Source organism: Oreochromis aureus, linkage group 3, assembly GCF_013358895.1.
Source record: "Oreochromis aureus strain Israel breed Guangdong linkage group 3, ZZ_aureus, whole genome shotgun sequence".
Taxonomy (NCBI): Eukaryota; Metazoa; Chordata; class Actinopteri; order Cichliformes; family Cichlidae; genus Oreochromis; species Oreochromis aureus.
The window spans coordinates 21,175,476-21,193,545 of NC_052944.1; positions in this window are offsets into that span (position 1 = coordinate 21,175,476).

Consider the following 18,070-nt stretch of genomic DNA (forward strand, 5'->3'; position numbering starts at 1 on the left):
CCCGACCGGCGTATGAATGTCCCCGACCGGCGATAAATGTCCCCGACCGAGGTACGATTCTCCCGACCGGGCGATGATGTCCCCGACCGGCGTATGAATGTCCCCGACCGGCGATGAATGTCCCGACCGGTATGATGTCCCGACCGGCGTATGAATGTCCCGACCGGCGTATGATGTCCCGACCGGTATAAATGTCCCCGACCGAGGTACGATTCTCCCGACCGGTATGAATGTCCCGACCCGTGTATGAATGTCCCCGACCGAGGTACGATTCTCCCGACCGGTGTGATGATGTCCCCGACCGGCGTATGAATGTCCCCGACCGGCGTATGATGTCCCCGACCGAGGTACGATTCTCCCCGACCGGCGTATGATGTCCCGACCGGTATGAATGTCCCCGACCGGGCGTATGAATGTCCCCAACCGAGGTACGATTCTCCCGACCGGTATGAATGTCCCCGACCGGTGTATGAATGTCCCCGACCGAGGTGCGATTCTCCCGACCGGTATATGATGTCCCCGACCGGCGTATGATGTCCCGACCGGTATAAATGTCCCCGACCGGCGATGAATGTCCCCGACCGGTATGAATGTCCCCGACCGGTATAAATGTCCCCGACCGAGGTACGATTCTCCCGACCGGCGTATGATGTCCCCGACCGGGCGTATGAATGTCCCCGACCGGCGATGAATGTCCCCGACCGAGGTACGATTCTCCCGACCGGTATGATGAATGTCCCCGACCGGTGTATGAATGTCCCCGACCGAGGTACGATTCTCCCGACCGGCGTATGATGTCCCCGACCGGTATGAATGTCCCCGACCGGCGTATGATGTCCCGACCGGTATAAATGTCCCCGACCGAGGTACGATTCTCCCGACCGGGCGTATGAATGTCCCCGACCGGTGTATGAATGTCCCCGACCGAGGTACGATTCTCCCGACCGGTATGATGTCCCGACCGGCGTATGAATGTCCCCGACCGGCGATGATGTCCCGACCGGTATAAAAATGTCCCCGACCGAGGTACGATTCTCCCGACCGGCGTATGAATGTCCCCGACCGGTATATGAATGTCCCCGACCGAGGTACGATTCTCCCCGACCGGCGATGAATGTCCCCGACCGGGCGCAAGAATTCCCGACCGGTGTATGATTTCTTTTCCCAATCAGCGCACAATTCTCCTCCGTTTGCAAAGCTGTGACAGTAGCAGCAGTACGCATGCACTTGGTGTATGTACGCAATATAACATCTGTGTTGATTTGTAAAATCTTGTCAGTGTTGGTGAGAGAAGAAAAAATAAAACAACAAAAAACACACACGTTTGATTGTTTCTGTTGGTCTTTTTTGGAATAGACAACGCAAAACAGTGTACAAAGCGGGTTCTTCGTCACAAAGTCACAGTGCACAATTTACACAGGACACCAGAAATTGGATTTGTAACACAGTGTAACAATCTCCAGCTGACTATGTTTCACATCATCGTTTCCCACCAGTTTGTCGTAAGTGTTGGAGATTGCGTCTAGGATTTGCCTTTCCGATTTCAGCTCGTACAACAGCGTGTCCGCCACGATTCCGACTTTTGCATCTGACGCTTCAATCTCGCGGTCAAACAGGAACCGCTTAATGGAAGGAATGAAGCGGGCGTGATGAGTTTTTTCCTGATGCTGTAATAATTGTTGGCGTAAAGTAATCCTCCAATACTCTCAGACACTCGTGCTCTCTTTGGCTGGGGTGATTGATCTTACACCGTTGCATTCATCGGTGCGGTACAGGTTGAGAATATGATCTAGTAGGTGATACACCGCAATTTTCACTGCCTCGACAGTACAGGAGAGACTGCTTTTACAATACATTTTCCACCTTTCTTTTTCCACGTCTGCTTTGCGACTGACCGGACACTGGAAACACTCATATCATATCATCTTTTATCCTCATAAGTTCAACATTTCTGCCAACATTTAAACATTCATACAAAGGATAGCGTTTAGTTTAAGTCTTGTTTGGGAACATGAGTCGATGCCAAGCTTTTGTCTTGCTTCTTCTTCTTCTTTTTCTGTTATTTAACCTGATGATTCCTTTTAGAAATATCTGACTCTGTAGCTGCTGAATATTGTGCTTTGTTGACCGGCTTCCTGATCACATCTGGTCAAAACTAAAATTAAAAAGAAACACAATCAACTACAACGCTTTGTTTATCAAACGAAATCTTTATTGGTGCAGTGTGCGTTAAGCAGTCATTGTAAACCCAAAAAAAGACAAGTGCTGCCCCTAACTCCCTAACTGAATAAACAAGAAAAAGTACAGAAAATAATAAGGCCGTTAATCGCTTCTCCTTCAGTGTCTATTTACTATTGTGAATAACTTTGCTTTTAAACCCAAAACATGAATGATGCATTGATGTCCAACTCTGCGCGTCTTTCCGTTCAGCCATCACACAGGGGGCAGGTCATTGCTGATCCTCCGAACGTGGCCATCTCGCTGTATCGTGACGGTGAAGCAGGCCAGCTGAATAGTCAGAGTCTGAACTTGTCCGTATCTCTGTATCATGACGGTGAACCAGGGAAGCTGAACGGTCAGAGTCTGAACTTGGCCGTCTCTTTGTAAAGTGATGGTGAAGCAGGCCAGCTGAACAGTCAGAGTCCAAACTTGTCCTTCGCTCTGTAACGTGACGGCGAACCAGGGAAGCTGAATAGTCAGAGTATGAACTTGGCCGTCTCTCTGTATAGTGATGGTGAAGGAGGCCAGCTGAATAGTTAGAGTCTGAACTTGTCCATCTCTCTGTAACGCAACAGCGAACCAAGGAAGCTGGACAGTCAGAGTCTGAACTTGGCCGTCTCTCTGTAACATGACGGCGAACCAGGGAAGCTGAACGGTCAGAGTCTGAACTTGTCCTTCTCTCTGTAACGTGACGGCGAACCAGGGAAGCTGAATAGTCAGAGTATGAACTTGGCCGTCTCTCTGTAACGTGATGGTGAAGCAGGCCAGCTGAATAGTCAGAGTCTGAACTTGTCCTTCTCTCTGTAACGTGACGGCGAACCAGGGAAGCTGAATAGTCAGAGTATGAACTTGGCCGTCTCTCTGTAACGTGACGGCGAACCAGGGAAGCTGAATAGTCAGAGTATGAACTTGGCCGTCTCTCTGTATAGTGATGGTGAAGCAGGCCAGCTGAACAGTCAGAGTCCAAACTTGTCCTTCGCTCTGTAACGTGACGGCGAACCAGGGAAGCTGAATAGTCAGAGTATGAACTTGGCCGTCTCTCTGTATAGTGATGGTGAAGGAGGCCAGCTTAATAGTCAGAGTCTGAACTTGGCCGTCTCTCTGTAACATGACGGCGAACCAGGGAAGCTGAACGGTCAGAGTCTGAACTTGGCCGTCTCTCTGTAACGTGATGGTGAAGCAGGCCAGCTGAATAGTCAGAGTCTGAACTTGGCCGTCTCTCTGTATCATGACGGTGAACCAGGGAAGCTGAATAGTCAGAGTATGAACTTGGCCGTCTCTCTGTATAGTGATGGTGAAGCAGGCCAGCTTAATAGTCAGAGTCTGAACTCTGCTGTCTCTCTGTATCATGACGGTGAACCAGGGAAGTGGAATTGTCAGAGTCCAAACTTGTCCTTCGCTCTGTATCATGACGGTGAACCAGGGAAGCTGAATTGTCAGAGTCCAAACTTGTCCTTCTCTCTGTAACGTGACGGCGAACCAGGGAAGCTGAATAGTCAGAGTATGAACTTGGCCGTCTCTCTGTAACGCAACAGCGAACCAAGGAAGCTGGACAGTCAGAGTCTGAACTTGGCCGTCTCTCTGTAACATGACGGCGAACCAGGGAAGCTGAACGGTCAGAGTCTGAACTTGGCCGTCTCTCTGTAACGTGATGGTGAAGCAGGCCAGCTGAATAGTCAGAGTCTGAACTTGGCCGTCTCTCTGTATCATGACGGTGAACCAGGGAAGCTGAATAGTCAGAGTATGAACTTGGCCGTCTCTCTGTATAGTGATGGTGAAGCAGGCCAGCTTAATAGTCAGAGTCTGAACTCTGCTGTCTCTCTGTATCATGACGATGAACCAGGGAAGTGGAATTGTCAGAGTCCAAACTTGTCCTTCGCTCTGTATCATGACGGTGAACCAGGAAGCTGAATTGTCAGAGTCCAAACTTGTCCTTCTCTCTGTAACGCAACGGTGAACCAGGGAAGCTGAATTGTCAGAGTCCAAACTTGTCCTTCTCTCTGTAATGTGACAGTGAACCAGGGAAGTGGAATGGTGAGAGTCACAGGTGGAAGCCTATGCATGACTGAATGGAGAATTTGCCCACAGATGCAGAAGACTAAGCTGCTCAGCCTCAAGATGGATCTCATCATGTGTAAGAGAGCTGTCCTCCCCCAGTCGCCGACTCGCTTTAGCCACATGTTGCGGTAAGGCATTGTTGTTTGACACCAATGAGGCTGCTCTGCCAGGAGGCTCTCTGAGGTGTAATCCTTGTACAAGGTGAGTAGATTTTTCCAGGTGGGTTTGAGACTTGGCTACACAGGTCTGCCACGTTGTGTAGCACGGAGTGGAGGATGTTAATATTCTCTTTTCTGTCCCCGACTGGTCTGTGACCTGAGTCTTGGTTCTCAGAGGTCTGCCGCCTTGTGTAGCACGGAGTGGAGGATGTTAATATTCTCTTTTCAATCCACGGCTGGTTTGTGACCCCAGTCTTGGTTCTCACAGGTCTGCCACGTTGTGTAGCACGGAGTGGAGGATGTTAATATTCTCTTTTCTGTCCCCGACTGGTCTGTGACCTGAGTCTTGGTTCTCAGAGGTCTGCCGCCTTGTGTAGCACGGAGTGGAGGATGTTAATATTCTCTTTTCAATCCACGGCTGGTTTGTGACCCCAGTCTTGGTTCTCACAGGTCTGCCACCTTGTGTAGCACGGAGTGGAGGATGTTAATATTCTCTTTTCAATCCACGGCTGGTCTGTGACCTGAGTCTTGGTTCTCACAGGTCTGCCACCTTGTGTAGCACGGAGTGGAGGATGTTAATATTCTCTTTTCAATCCACGGCTGGTCTGTGACCTGAGTCTTGGTTCTCACAGGTCTGCCGCCTTGTGTAGCACGAAGTGGAGGATGTTAATATTCTCTTTTCTGTCCACGGCTGGTTTGTGACCCGAGTCTTGTCTCTCACAGGTCTGCCGCCTTGTGTAGCACGAAGTGGAGGATGTTAATATTCTCTTTTCTGTCCACGGCTGGTTTGTGACCCGAGTCTTGTCTCTCACAGGTCTGCCACGTTGTGTAGCACGAAGTGGAGGATGTTAATATTCTCTATTCAATCCACGGCTGGTTTGTGACCCGAGTCTGGTCTCTCACAGGTCTGCCGCCTTGTGTAGCACGGAGTGGAGGATGTTAATATTCTCTTTTCAGGCCCCGGCTGGTTTGTGACCCGAGTCTTGGTTCTCACAGGTCTGCCGCCTTGTGTAGCACGAAGTGGAGGATGTTAATATTCTCTTTTCTGTCCACGGCTGGTTTGTGACCCGAGTGTTGTCTCTCACAGGTCTGCCGCCTTGTGTAGCACGAAGTGGAGGATGTTAATATTCTCTTTTCTGTCCACGGCTGGTTTGTGACCCGAGTCTTGTCTCTCACAGGTCTGCCACGTTGTGTAGCACGAAGTGGAGGATGTTAATATTCTCTATTCAATCCACGGCTGGTTTGTGACCCGAGTCTGGTCTCTCACAGGTCTGCCGCCTTGTGTAGCACGGAGTGGAGGATGTTAATATTCTCTTTTCAGGCCCCGGCTGGTTTGTGACCCGAGTCTTGGTTCTCACAGGTCTGCCGCCTTGTGTAGCACGAAGTGGAGGATGTTAATATTCTCTTTTCAATCCACGGCTGGTTTGTGACCCGAGTCTTTGTTCTCACAGGTCTGCCACCTTGTGTAGCACGGAGTGGAGGATGTTAATATTCTCTTTTCAATCCACGGCTGGTCTGTGACCCGAGTCTTTGTTCTCACAGGTCTGCCGCCTTGTGTAGCACGAAGTGGAGGATGTTAATATTCTCTTTTCTATCCACGGCTGGTTTGTGACCCGAGTCTTGTCTCTCACAGGTCTGCCACGTTGTGTAGCACGAAGTGGAGGATGTTAATATTCTCTTTTCAATCCACGGCTGGTTTGTGACCCGAGTCTGGTCTCTCACAGGTCTGCCGCCTTGTGTAGCACGGAGTGGAGGATGTTAATATTCTCTTTTCAGGCCCCGGCTGGTTTGTGACCCGAGTCTTGGTTCTCACAGGTCTGCCGCCTTGTGTAGCACGAAGTGGAGGATGTTAATATTCTCTTTTCAGGCCCCGGCTGGTTTGTGACCCCAGTCTTTGTTCTCACAGGTCTGCCACGTTGTGTAGCACGAAGTGGAGGATGTTAATATTCTCTTTTCTGTCCCCGACTGGTCTGTGACCCGAGTCTTGGTTCTCACAGGCCTGCCGCCTTGTGTAGCACGGAGTGGAGGATGTTAATATTCTCTTTTCAATCCACGGCTGGTTTGTGACCCGAGTCTTGGTTCTCACAGGTCTGCCGCCTTGTGTAGCACGAAGTGGAGGATGTTAATATTCTCTTTTCAATCCACGTCTGCTTTGGGACTGGCCAGACACTGGAAACACTCATATCATATCATCTTTTATCCTCATAAGTTCAACATTTCTGCCAACATTTAAACATTCATACAAAGGATAGCGTTTAGTTTAAGTCTTGTTTGGGAACATGAGTCGATGCCAAGCTTTTGTCTTGCTTCTTCTTCTTCTTTTTCTGTTATTTAACCTGATGATTCATTTTAGAAATATCTGACTCTGTAGCTGCTGAATATTGTGCTTTGTTGACCGGCTTCCTGATCACATCTGGTCAAAACTAAAATTAAAAAGAAACACAATCAACTACAACGCTTTGTTTATCAAACGAAATCTTTATTGGTGCAGTGTGCGTTAGGCAGTCATTGTAAACCCAAAAAAAGACAAGTGCTGCCCCTAACTCCCTAACTGAATAAACAAGAGAAAAAAGTACAGAAAATAATAAGGCCGTTAATCGCTTCTCCTTCAGTGTGTATTTACTATTGTGAATAACTTTGCTTTTAAACCCAAAACATGAATGATGCATTGATGTCCAACTCTGCGCGTCTTTCGGTTCAGCCATCACACAGGGGGCAGGTCATTGCTGATCCTCCGAACTTGGCCGTCTCTCTGTAACGTGACGACGAACCAGGGAAGCTGAATAGTCAGAGTATGAACTTGGCCGTCTCTCTGTATAGTGATGGTGAAGGAGGCCAGCTGAATAGTTAGAGTCTGAACTTGTCCATCTCTCTGTAACGCAACAGCGAACCAAGGAAGCTGGACAGTCAGAGTCTGAACTTGGCCGTCTCTCTGTAACATGACGGCGAACCAGGGAAGCTGAACGGTCAGAGTCTGAACTTGGCCGTCTCTCTGTAACGTGATGGTGAAGCAGGCCAGCTGAATAGTCAGAGTCTGAACTTGGCCGTCTCTCTGTATCATAACGGTGAACCAGGGAAGCTGAACAGTCAGAGTCCAAACTTGTCCTTCGCTCTGTAACGTGACGGCGAACCAGGGAAGCTGAATAGTCAGAGTATGAACTTGGCCGTCTCTCTGTATAGTGATGGTGAAGCAGGCCAGCTTAATAGTCAGAGTCTGAACTCTGCTGTCTCTCTGTATCATGACGGTGAACCAGGGAAGTGGAATTGTCAGAGTCCAAACTTGTCCTTCGCTCTGTATCATGACGGTGAACCAGGGAAGCTGAATTGTCAGAGTCCAAACTTGTCCATCGCTCTGTAATGTGACAGTGAACCAGGGAAGTGGAATGGTCAGAGTCACAGGTGGAAGCCTATGCATGACTGAATGGAGAATTTGCCCACAGATGCAGAAGACTAAGCTGCTCAGCCTCAAGATGGATCTCATCATGTGTAAGAGAGCTGTCCTCCCCCAGTCGCCGACTCGCTTTAGCCACATGTTGCGGTAAGGCATTCTTGTTTGACACCAATGAGGCTGCTCTGCCAGGAGGCTCTCTGAGGGTGTAATCCTTGTACAAGGTGAGTAGATTTTTTCCAGGTGGGTTTGAGACTTCGGCTGCACAGGTCTGCCACGTTGTGTAGCACGGAGTGGAGGATGTTAATATTCTCTTTTCTGTCCCCGACTGGTCTGTGACCTGAGTCTTGGTTCTCAGAGGTCTGCCGCCTTGTGTAGCACGGAGTGGAGGATGTTAATATTCTCTTTTCTGTCCCCGACTGGTCTGTGACCTGAATCTTGGTTCTCAGAGGTCTGCCGCCTTGTGTAGCACGGAGTGGAGGATGTTAATATTCTCTTTTCAATCCACGGCTGGTTTGTGACCCCAGTCTTGGTTCTCACAGGTCTGCCACCTTGTGTAGCACGGTGTGGAGGATGTTAATATTCTCTTTTCAATCCACGGCTGGTTTGTGACCCCAGTCTTGGTTCTCACAGGTCTGCCACCTTGTGTAGCACGGAGTGGAGGATGTTAATATTCTCTTTTCAATCCACGGCTGGTCTGTGACCCCAGTCTTGGTTCTCACAGGTCTGCCACCTTGTGTAGCACGGAGTGGAGGATGTTAATATTCTCTTTTCAATCCACGGCTGGTTTGTGACCCGAGTCTTGGTTCTCACAGGTCTGCCGCCTTGTGTAGCACGAAGTGGAGGATGTTAATATTCTCTTTTCTGTCCACGGCTGGTTTGTGACCCGAGTCTTGTCTCTCACAGGTCTGCCACCTTGTGTAGCACGGAGTGGAGGATGTTAATATTCTCTTTTCAGGGCCCGGCTGGTTTGTGACCCGAGTCTTGGTTCTCACAGGTCTGCCGCCTTGTGTAGCACGGAGTGGAGGATGTTAATATTCTCTTTTCAGGGCCCGGCTGGTCTGTGACCTGAGTCTTGGTTCTCACAGGTCTGCCACCTTGTGTAGCACGGAGTGGAGGATGTTAATATTCTCTTTTCAGGGCCCGGCTGGTTTGTGACCCGAGTCTTGGTTCTCAGAGGTCTGCCGCCTTGTGTAGCACGGAGTGGAGGATGTTAATATTCTCTTTTCAATCCACGGCTGGTTTGTGACCCCAGCCTTGGTTCTCACAGGTCTGCCACCTTGTGTAGCATGGAGTGGAGGATGTTAATATTCTCTTTTCAATCCACGGCTGGTTTGTGACCCCAGCCTTGGTTCTCACAGGTCTGCCACCTTGTGTAGCACGGAGTGGAGGATGTTAATATTCTCTTTTCAATCCACGGCTGGTCTGTGACCCGAGTCTTGGTTCTCACAGGTCTGCCGCCTTGTGTAGCACGGAGTGGAGGATGTTAATATTCTCTTTTCAGGGCCCGGCTGGTTTGTGACCCGAGTCTTGGTTCTCACAGGTCTGCCGCCTTGTGTAGCACGCACGTAAGGGAGGATGTTAATATTCTCTTTTCTATCCACGGCTGGTTTGTGACCCGAGTCTTGTCTCTCACAGGTCTGCCACGTTGTGTAGCACGAAGTGGAGGATGTTAATATTCTCTTTTCTGTCCCCGACTGGTCTGTGACCTGAGTCTTGGTTCTCAGAGGTCTGCCGCCTTGTGTAGCACGGAGTGGAGGATGTTAATATTCTCTTTTCAATCCACGGCTGGTTTGTGACCCGAGTCTTGGTTCTCACAGGTCTGCCACCTTGTGTAGCACGGAGTGGAGGATGTTAATATTCTCTTTTCAGGGCCCGGCTGGTTTGTGACCCGAGTCTTGGTTCTCACAGGTCTGCCGCCTTGTGTAGCATGGAGTGGAGGATGTTAATATTCTCTTTTCTGTGAACGGCTGGTTTGTGACCCGAGTCTTGTCTCTCACAGGTCTGCCGCCTTGTGTAGCACGAAGTGGAGGATGTTAATATTCTCTTTTCTGTCCACGGCTGGTTTGTGACCCGAGTCTTGGTTCTCACAGGTCTGCCGCCTTGTGTAGCATGGAGTGGAGGATGTTAATATTCTCTTTTCTGTCCACGGCTGGTTTGTGACCCGAGTCTTGTCTCTCACAGGTCTGCCACGTTGTGTAGCACGAAGTGGAGGACGTTAATATTTTCTTTACAGTAACTGGCTTGTCTGTGTGGTGCTTCCCGTAGGTTTTCTATGTAGTGAAGTTTTAGGTACGTTAGTATTGTGTTTATGCCATGTGCCAAATCCACTTTGTGGAACGTCTCGCAGACGTCCACACCTGTATTTGTCCCAATCTTCACATTGTAAGCAGCGACGATGTGCTCTGGCCTTTCATTGAAGTGAGCTCCAAGTCAGGCAGTCAAAATGTCAGGCGGGTAAATGGAGATTCGAACCATCGACTTTCACCTCTGCAGGCGGCCTTCTATCGCACTGAGCTAAACTTCCGCCACGCCCGCTTTGGCACCGCGGCATGGGCTTAAGTCCTTTATTTAACAGCTGCTGACTTGGCGTATGACATTGTTCCTCCGTTCACACGGACACACGCACAAATACACACACACACATATTTAATATATTATTCCTGAACATATACCTTTAAAAACCATTCATATTTCTCTACCGTCTGCTTTTACAATACATTTTCCACCTTTCTTTTTCCACGTCTGCTTTGGGACTGGCCGGACACTGGAAACACTCATATCATATCATCTTTTATCCTCATAAGTTCAACATTTCTGCCAACATTTAAACATTCATACAAAGGATAGCGTTTAGTTTAAGTCTTGTTTGGGAACATGAGTCGATGCCAAGCTTTTGTCTTGCTTCTTCTTCTTCTTTTCTGTTATTTAACCTGATGATTCCTTTTAGAAATATCTGACTCTGTAGCTGCTGAATATTGTGCTTTGTTGACCGGCTTCCTGATCACATCTGGTCAAAACTAAAATTAAAAAGAAACACAATCAACTACAACGCTTTGTTTATCAAACGAAATCTTTATTGGTGCAGTGTGCGTTAGGCAGTCATTGTAAACCCAAAAAAGACAAGTGCTGCCCCTAACTCCCTAACTGAATAAACAAGAGAAAAAGTACAGAAAATAATAAGGCCGTTAACCGCTTCTCCTTCAGTGTCTATTTACTATTGTGAATAACTTTGCTTTTAAACCCAAAACATGAATGATGCATTGATGTCCAACTCTGCGCGTCTTTCGGTTCAGCCATCACACAGGGGGCAGGTCATTGCTGATCCTCCGAACGTGGCCATCTCGCTGTATCGTGACGGTGAAGCAGGCCAGCTGAATAGTCAGAGTCTGAACTTGGCCGCCTCTGTATCATGACGACGTGAACCAGGGAAGCTGAACAGTCAGAGTCCAAACTTGGCCGTCTCTCTGTAAAGTGATGGTGAAGCAGGCCAGCTGAACAGTCAGAGTCCAAACTTGTCCTTCGGCTCTGTGACGTGACGGCGAACCAGGGAAGCTGAATAGTCAGAGTATGAACTTGGCCGTCTCTCTGTATAGTGATGGTGAAGGAGGCCAGCTGAATAGTTAGAGTCTAAACTTGTCCATCTCTCTGTAACGCAACAGTGAACCAAGAAAGCTGGACAGTCAGAGTCTGAACTTGGCCGTCTCTCTGTAACATGACGGCGAACCAGGGAAGCTGAATGGTCAGAGTCTGAACTTGGCCGTCTCTCTGTAAAGTGATGGTGAAGCAGGCCAGCTGAACAGTCAGAGTCCAAACTTGTCCTTCGCTCTGTAACGTGACGGCGAACCAGGGAAGCTGAATAGTCAGAGTATGAACTTGGCCGTCTCTCTGTAAAGTGATGGTGAAGCAGGCCAGCTGAACAGTCAGAGTCCAAACTTGTCCTTCGCTCTGTAACGTGACGGCGAACCAAGGAAGCTGGACAGTCAGAGTCTGAACTTGGCCGTCTCTCTGTAACATGACGGCGAACCAGGGAAGCTGAACGGTCAGAGTCTGAACTTGGCCGTCTCTCTGTAACGTGATGGTGAAGCAGGCCAGCTGAATAGTCAGAGTATGAACTTGGCCGTCTCTCTGTAACGTGATGGTGAAGCAGGCCAGCTGAATAGTCAGAGTATGAACTTGGCCGTCTCTCTGTAACATGACGGCGAACCAGGGAAGCTGAACGGTCAGAGTCTGAACTTGGCCGTCTCTCTGTAAAGTGATGGTGAAGCAGGCCAGCTGAATAGTCAGAGTCTGAACTTGGCCGTCTCTCTGTATCATGACGGTGAACCAGGGAAGCTGAATAGTCAGAGTATGAACTTGGCCGTCTCTCTGTAACGTGATGGTGAAGCAGGCCAGCTGAACAGTCAGAGTCCAAACTTGTCCTTCGCTCTGTAACGTGACGGCGAACCAGGGAAGCTGAATAGTCAGAGTCTGAACTTGGCCGTCTCTCTGTATAGTGATGGTGAAGCAGGCCAGCTTAATAGTCAGAGTCTGAACTCTGCTGTCTCTCTGTATCATGACGGTGAACCAGGGAAGTGGAATTGTCAGAGTCCAAACTTGTCCTTCGCTCTGTATCATGACGGTGAACCAGGGAAGCTGAATTGTCAGAGTCCAAACTTGTCCTTCTCTCTGTAACGCAACAGTGAACCAGGGAAGCTGAATTGTCAGAGTCCAAACTTGTCCATCGCTCTGTAATGTGACAGTGAACCAGGGAAGTGGAATGGTCAGAGTCACAGGTGGAAGCCTATGCATGACTGAATGGAGAATTTGCCCACAGATGCAGAAGACTAAGCTGCTCAGCCTCAAGATGGATCTCATCATGTGTAAGAGAGCTGTCCTCCCCCAGTCGCCGACTCGCTTTAGCCACATGGTGCGGTAAGGCATTCTTGTTTGACACCAATGAGGCTGCTCTGCCAGGAGGCTCTCTGAGGGTGTAATCCTTGTACAAGGTGAGTAGATTTTTTTCAGGTGGGTTTGAGACTTCGGCTGCACAGGTCTGCCACGTTGTGTAGCACGGAGTGGAGGATGTTAATATTCTCTTTTCTGTCCCCGACTGGTCTGTGACCTGAGTCTTGGTTCTCACAGGTCTGCCGCCTTGTGTAGCACGGAGTGGAGGATGTTAATATTCTCTTTTCAATCCACGGCTGGTTTGTGACCCGAGTCTTGGTTCTCACAGGTCTGCCGCCTTGTGTAGCACGGAGTGGAGGATGTTAATATTCTCTTTTCAATCCACGGCTGGTTTGTGACCCGAGTCTTGGTTCTCACAGGTCTGCCACCTTGTGTAGCACGGAGTGGAGGATGTTACTATTCTCTTTTCTGTCCCCGACTGGTCTGTGACCTGAGTCTTGGTTCTCACAGGTCTGCCGCCTTGTGTAGCACGGAGTGGAGGATGTTAATATTCTCTTTTCAATCCACGGCTGGTTTGTGACCCCAGCCTGGGTTCTCACAGTTCTGCCACCTTGTGTAGCACGGAGTGGAGGATGTTAATATTCTCTTTTCAATCCACGGCTGGTCTGTGACCCCAGTCTTGGTTCTCACAGGTCTGCCACCTTGTGTAGCACGGAGTGGAGGATGTTAATATTCTCTTTTCAGGGCCCGGCTGGTTTGTGACCCCAGTCTTGGTTCTCACAGGTCTGCCGCCTTGTGTAGCACGAAGTGGAAGATGTTAATATTCTCTTTTCTGTCCACGGCTGGTTTGTGACCCGAGTCTTGTCTCTCACAGGTCTGCCACGTTGTGTAGCACGAAGTGGAGGATGTTAATATTCTCTTTTCAATCCACGGCTGGTCTGTGACCTGAGTCTTGGTTCTCACAGGTCTGCCGCCTTGTGTAGCACGGAGTGGAGGACGTTAATATTCTCTTTTCAGGGCCCGGCTGGTTTGTGACCCGACTCTTGGTTCTCACATGTCTGCCGCCTTGTGTAGCACGAAGTGGAGGATGTTAATATTCTCTTTTCAGGGCCCGGGTGGTTTGTGACCCGAGTCTTGGTTCTCACAGGTCTGCCGCCTTGTGTAGCACGAAGTGGAGGATGTTAATATTCTCTTTTCTGTCCACGGCTGGTTTGTGACCCAAGTCTTGTCTCTCACAGGTCTGCCACGTTGTGTAGCACGAAGTGGAGGATGTTAATATTCTCTTTTCAATCCACGGCTGGTTTGTGACCCGAGTCTTGTCTCTCACAGGTCTGCCACGTTGTGTAGCACGAAGTGGAGGATGTTAATATTCTCTTTTCAATCCACGGCTGGTTTGTGACCCGAGTCTTGGTTCTCACAGGTCTGCCGCCTTGTGTAGCACGGAGTGGAGGATGTTAATATTCTCTTTTCAATCCACGGCTGGTTTGTGACCCGAGTCTTTGTTCTCACAGGTCTGCCACGTTGTGTAGCACGAAGTGGAGGATGTTAATATTCTCTTTTCTGTCCCCGACTGGTCTGTGACCTGAGTCTTGGTTCTCAGAGGTCTGCCACGTTGTGTAGCACGAAGTGGAGGATGTTAATATTCTCTTTTCAATCCACGGCTGGTTTGTGACCCCAGTCTTGGTTCTCACAGGTCTGCCGCCTTGTGTAGCACGGAGTGGAGGATGTTAATATTCTCTTTTCAGGCCCCGGCTGGTTTGTGACCCGAGTCTTGGTTCTCACAGGTCTGCCGCCTTGTGTAGCACGAAGTGGAGGATGTTAATATTCTCTTTTCTGTCCACGGCTGGTTTGTGACCCGAGTCTTGTCTCTCACAGGTCTGCCACGTTGTGTAGCACGAAGTGGAGGACGTTAATATTTTCTTTACAGTAACTGGCTTGTCTGTGTGGTGCTTCCCGTAGGTTTTCTATGTAGTGAAGTTTTAGGTACGTTAGTATTGTGTTTATGCCATGTGCCAAATCCACTTTGTGGAACGTCTCGCAGACGTCCACACCTGTATTTGTCCCAATCTTCACATTGTAAGCAGCGACGATGTGCTCTGGCCTTTCATTGAAGTGAGCTCCAAGTCAGGCAGTCAAAATGTCAGGCGGGTAAATGGAGATTCGAACCATCGACTTTCACCTCTGCAGGCGGCCTTCTATCGCACTGAGCTAAACTTCCGCCACGCCCGTTTGGCACCGCGGCATGGGCTTAAGTCCTTTATTTAACAGCTGCTGACTTGGCGTATGACATTGTTCCTCCGTTCACACGGACACACGCACAAACACACACACACACACATATTTAATATATTATTCCTGAACATATACCTTTAAAAACCATTCATATTTCTCTACCGTCTGCTTTTACAATACATTTTCCACCTTTCTTTTTCCACGTCTGCTTTGGGACTGGCCAGACACTGGAAACACTCATATCATATCATCTTTTATCCTCATAAGTTCAACATTTCTGCCAACATTTAAACATTCATACAAAGGATAGCGTTTAGTTTAAGTCTTGTTTGGGAACATGAGTCGATGCCAAGCTTTTGTCTTGCTTCTTCTTCTTCTTTTTCTGTTATTTATCCTGATGATTCCTTTTAGAAATATCTGACTCTGTAGCTGCTGAATATTGTGCTTTGTTGACCGGCTTCCTGATCACATCTGGTCAAAACTAAAATTAAAAGAAACACAATCAACTACAACGCTTTGTTTATCAAACGAAATCTTTATTGGTGCAGTGTGCGTTAGACAGTCATTGTAAACCCAAAAAAAGACAAGTGCTGCCCCTAACTCCCTAACTGAATAAACAAGAGAAAAAAGTACAGAAAATAATAAGGCCGTTAATCGCTTCTCCTTCAGTGTCTATTTACTATTGTGAATAACTTTGCTTTTAAACCCAAAACATGAATGATGCATTGATGTCCAACTCTGCGCGCCTTCGGTTCAGCCATCACACAGGGGCAGGTCATTGCTGATCCTCGAACGTGGCCATCTCGCTGTATCGTGGACGGTGAAGCAGGCCAGCTGAATAGTCAGAGTCTGAACTTGGCCGTCTCTCTGTATCATGACGGTGAACCAGGGAAGCTGAACAGTCAGAGTCCAAACTTGGCCGTCTCTCTGTAAAGTGATGGTGAAGCAGGCCAGCTGAATTGTCAGAGTCCAAACGTGTCCTTCGCTCTGTGACGTGACGGCGAACCAGGGAAGCTGAATAGTCAGAGTATGAACTTGGCCGTCTCTCTGTATAGTGATGGTGAAGGAGGCCAGCTGAATAGTTAGAGTCTGAACTTGTCCATCTCTGTAACGCAACAGTGAACCAAGAAAGCTGGACAGTCAGAGTCTGAACTTGGCCGTCTCTCTGTAACATGACGGCGAACCAGGGAAGCTGAACGGTCAGAGTCTGAACTTGGCCGTCTCTCTGTAAAGTGATGGTGAAGCAGGCCAGCTGAACAGTCAGAGTCCAAACTTGTCCTTCGCTCTGTAACGTGACGGCGAACCAGGGAAGCTGAATAGTCAGAGTATGAACTTGGCCGTCTCTCTGTATAGTGATGGTGAAGGAGGCCAGCTGAATAGTTAGAGTCTGAACTTGTCCATCTCTCTGTAACGCAACAGCGAACCAAGGAAGCTGGACAGTCAGAGTCTGAACTTGGCCGCCTCTCTGTAACATGACGGCGAACCAGGGAAGCTGAACGGTCAGAGTCTGAACTTGGCCGCTCTCTGTAACGTGATGGTGAAGCAGGCCAGCTGAATAGTCAGAGTATGAACTTGGCCGTCTCTCTGTAACGTGATGGTGAAGCAGGCCAGCTGAATAGTCAGAGTATGAACTTGGCCGTCTCTCTGTATCATGACGGCGAACCAGGGAAGCTGAATGGTCAGAGTCCAAACTTGTCCTTCGCTCTGTAACGTGACGGCGAACCAGGGAAGCTGGACAGTCAGAGTCTGAACTTGGCCGTCTCTCTGTAACATGACGGCGAACCAGGGAAGCTGAACGGTCAGAGTCTGAACTTGGCCGTCTCTCTGTAACGTGATGGTGAAGCAGGCCAGCTGAATAGTCAGAGTCTGAACTTGGCCGTCTCTCTGTATCATGACGGTGAACCAGGGAAGCTGAACAGTCAGAGTCCAAACTTGTCCTTCGCTCTGTAACGTGACGGCGAACCAGGGAAGCTGAATAGTCAGAGTATGAACTTGGCCGTCTCTCTGTATAGTGATGGTGAAGCAGGCCAGCTTAATAGTCAGAGTCTGAACTCTGCTGTCTCTCTGTATCATGACGGTGAACCAGGGAAGTGGAATTGTCAGAGTCCAAACTTGTCCTTCGCTCTGTATCATGACGGTGAACCAGGGAAGCTGAATTGTCAGAGTCCAAACTTGTCCTTCTCTCTGTAACGCAACAGTGAACCAGGGAAGCTGAATTGTCAGAGTCCAAACTTGTCCATCGCTCTGTAATGTGACAGTGAACCAGGGAAGTGGAATGGTCAGAGTCACAGGTGGAAGCCTATGCATGACTGAATGGAGAATTTGCCCACAGATGCAGAAGACTAAGCTGCTCAGCCTCAAGATGGATCTCATCATGTGTAAGAGAGCTGTCCTCCCCCAGTCGCCGACTCGCTTTAGCCACATGGTGCGGTAAGGCATTCTTGTTTGACACCAATGAGGCTGCTCTGCCAGGAGGCTCTCTGAGGGTGTAATCCTTGTACAAGGTGAGTAGATTTTTTTCAGGTGGGTTTGAGACTTCGGCTGCACAGGTCTGCCACGTTGTGTAGCACGGAGTGGAGGATGTTAATATTCTCTTTTCTATCCCCGACTGGTCTGTGACCTGAGTCTTGGTTCTCAGAGGTCTGCCGCCTTGTGTAGCACGGAGTGGAGGATGTTAATATTCTCTTTTCAATCCACGGCTGGTTTGTGACCCGAGTCTTGGTTCTCACAGGTCTGCCACGTTGTGTAGCACGGAGTGGAGGATGTTAATATTCTCTTTTCTGTCCCCAACTGGTCTGTGACCTGAGTCTTGGTTCTCAGAGGTCTGCCGCCTTGTGTAGCACGGAGTGGAGGATGTTAATATTCTCTTTTCAATCCACGGCTGGTTTGTGACCCCAGTCTTGGTTCTCACAGGTCTGCCGCCTTGTGTAGCATGGAGTGGAGGATGTTAATATTCTCTTTTCAATCCACGGCTGGTTTGTGACCCCAGTCTTGGTTCTCACAGGTCTGCCACCTTGTGTAGCACGGAGTGGAGGATGTTAATATTCTCTTTTCTGTCCCCGACTGGTCTGTGACCTGAGTCTTGGTTCTCACAGGTCTGCCACCTTGTGTAGCACGGAGTGGAGGA